This window comes from Myotis davidii, unplaced genomic scaffold (assembly GCF_000327345.1).
Source record: "Myotis davidii unplaced genomic scaffold, ASM32734v1 scaffold149, whole genome shotgun sequence".
In the NCBI taxonomy this organism is placed as follows: domain Eukaryota; kingdom Metazoa; phylum Chordata; class Mammalia; order Chiroptera; family Vespertilionidae; genus Myotis; species Myotis davidii.
The window spans coordinates 70,164-73,038 of record NW_006352194.1 but is presented as its reverse complement, the minus strand read 5'-3'; the positions used below and the strand labels follow the sequence as shown (position 1 = coordinate 73,038).

General features: G+C 42.3%; 1 protein-coding gene and 1 pseudogene across 1 annotated transcript in view; both read left to right on the top strand.

The window, feature by feature from the left end:
- The window catches only part of PHACTR4 (phosphatase and actin regulator 4), a 75,125-nt gene that overhangs the window by 29,292 nt on the left and 42,958 nt on the right, over window positions 1-2,875 (top strand). The window lies entirely within an intron of this gene.
- The window catches only part of LOC102766040, a 1,365-nt pseudogene continuing 848 nt past the window's right edge, over window positions 2,359-2,875 (top strand).

The window sequence follows — 2,875 nt, the reverse complement described above, 5'->3', positions numbered from 1 at the left end:
CTCAGTGTATTGAGCATCGGCTTGCGGACTGAAATGTCCCAGGTTCGATTCCGGTCAAGGGCATGTACCTGGGTTGCGGGCACATCCCCAGTGGGAGATGTGCAGGAGACAGCTGATCGATGTTTCTCTCTCGTCGATCTCTATCTCTCTCCCTTCCTTTCTGTGAAAAATCAATAAAATATATTTAAAAAAAAATAAGCAACTGAAAGAACTATGAATAGTATTGGGAAGATGACAGAGAAAGTTAATTGAGGAGTTTGTTGTTTACTTCGGGTCTTTTTTTCCCCCCTTCTTTTTTTAATCCTCACCCGATGATATTTTTTCCATTGATTTTTAGACAGAATGTAAGGGAGGGGAAGAGACAGAGAAAGAGACACATCATTGTGAGACAGACACATCAGTTGGTTGCCTCCTGCATGTGCCTTGACCCCGCCCGGGATCAAGCCTGCAACTGAGAATCACATCCAGACCCTTCATTCCTTGGGCTGAAACTCCAACCACTGAACCAAACAGGCCAGGGCTCAGGTCTTTATATATAGTCATTTTCCCAGTGAGGCCCTTCTCGCACACAATTTATAATTCAGCATTCTCTCTCTCAGCCCACCCTACCTCACTTTCCGGAATGATTTTTTTTCTATAGCACTTATCACCATCTAACATACTAGAAAGAAGGCATGGGAACCAGAGTTACAGTATTTGATATAGAAAAGGAGGCAGGTGTGTTTGTTTGTTTCTTGCATCTAGTGAGCTAGCCACAGAAGAAGCCAGTGTTATTTGGGGTAAGTGAATGAATATCTGGTGATACCACTAGCTCTGCATCAACCTTAACCGACTCTGTCTCTTTCAGGCTAGTTCACATGAAGTACAGTGCTTTCTGCTGAGTATCTGGAGCCTAAGGGTAGTGATTATATGAGGTTTTATGTAAATCAAGCATGTCAGACTCTCAGCCCATGGGCTACCTGTAGCCCACAACGAATATTTTTGCAGCCCAGCCCATATAATGGTATATAAGAAACGTTTTAATAAAATCTTCGTAACTTAATTTTTACAATATCCTGTTATACATAATTATTAATTATTAATAACGAGCTACAGCGTTCGCTAATGACTGATTACTATAGTCGTGTTGCATTCATTTCCCTTATGCGTCTTACACGCAGGCGCACCATTTCTCTCCAGTAATACTAGCAGCGAATGTTTTAGCAGCCGATGGCCATATCATTAGTCTTGCACTGAATAGTTTGGTGTGCGCAACAGGAAATATTTCGCTTTCGGAGAACAAGAAAAACAGGTTTATTTGCGTTACACTTATTTGTGCAGTTATTCAGTGTCTGGTAAGTTAATATCCAAGAAAAAGTATTAATTTTTATTAAAATGTTCTATTATTTTATATTAACAATTACTCATTTCATCCCTTTCTATTCAGCATGTCTCTATTGAAATAAACCGTTTCTATGAAAATTGAAGCTTTTGTTTTTTTGCGGCCCACATAAACTTACACCTTGTTTATTTGGCCCACATTAGCCTTTGAGTTCGACATGCTTGATGTAAATATTCACCTGACAAATTTGTCTCCTTTGAAAGTTACTACTTGCAAAACAACAAATTCTCAAAAACGATCATGAACTTGCCGTTTTCCCCACAAAAGTGAGATCTCACAGCAATCTGAGTTGTTCGGAATGATAGAATTGGTCCATGGTCTCTCGCCTCCATCTGTAGCGCTTTTCACCTTAGTTGTCTTTTGTTACTAAATTCTCTGAGTAAAGCTTAAAATCGAAGAATGCTGTTTCTTCCCTTCTACTCAAGGTTAATAAATACTTGTCGCATGTCCACTATCATGAAGTTATGCCAAGAGAGTTTAAGGATAGTCACCTTTGGTCCCTGCCCAGGAGCTGTTTCTAGCCCACTAGAAAAGTCTGAAGATCACTGTAGTTTGGGTACAATGTCCAAACAGTACAATCAGTCCTGACTAGCTCTTTACCTCTCCAGCCTTATGTCTTGATGCTTATTCCTTTTTCTCATCTGTCATCCCTTCTGTGACTGACTCTTTCAGTTTAGATCTTACTTCTTTCAAGGTATTTTCTCTGACCTCTCAGGACAAAGCTATAGGCATCCACACCCCAATATGTGTTTGCGTAGTGCCTACGTACTCATCAGACTCTATTGTAGATCCTATAAGGGCAAAAACTGTTGGACTCTAAGGGCAAAAACTGTTGTTTTCAGCACCAACACATTGCTGAGCACATAACCAGTGATGAGTAAATCTTTATTGGGATTTTGCTCGAGTAACTAAGGAAAGGCTTATAATAATGGAAGCGTCCTCTCGCGGGGGTTGGCTGTTGGCAGCGTTGTGGTTAAGCTCGTGGTGTGTGTGGTGGTGTGGCGGCGGCAGCTGCCGGGAAAGGGTTTGGTGCGATCTCTCACACCATTTTGCTGGTACAGCCTACCAAGAGACCAGAAGGCAGAACTTATGCTGACTGTGAATCAGTGAATGAATGCATGGAAGGCGTTTGTTAAGTGCATGAAGAACATCTGAAGAGAATTAATCCTAACAGCCCCTCTATCACATAGGATATCAGCCAGTTGTTTGATTTTATTGATGATCTAGCAGACCTAGCTGTCTTGTTTACCGAGCTGGTACCCGGACATACCAGCCTTACTGCTGGGGTCCAACCCCAGCAGGTCCAGGGGTCCCCAAAGGTGTGGACGGAGTCGGCAAAGAAGGAATGAAACGGAGACAGTGTTCAGTTGATCAGCAGCCTTGCCAGGATCTCTAGCCACAATCTCCAGCCAAGTTCTGTGTCCATGTTCTCTTGCTAGGTTCTCCAGGTTCTCCAGCCAGGTTCTGTAGCCATGTTCTCTTGCTAGGTTCTCC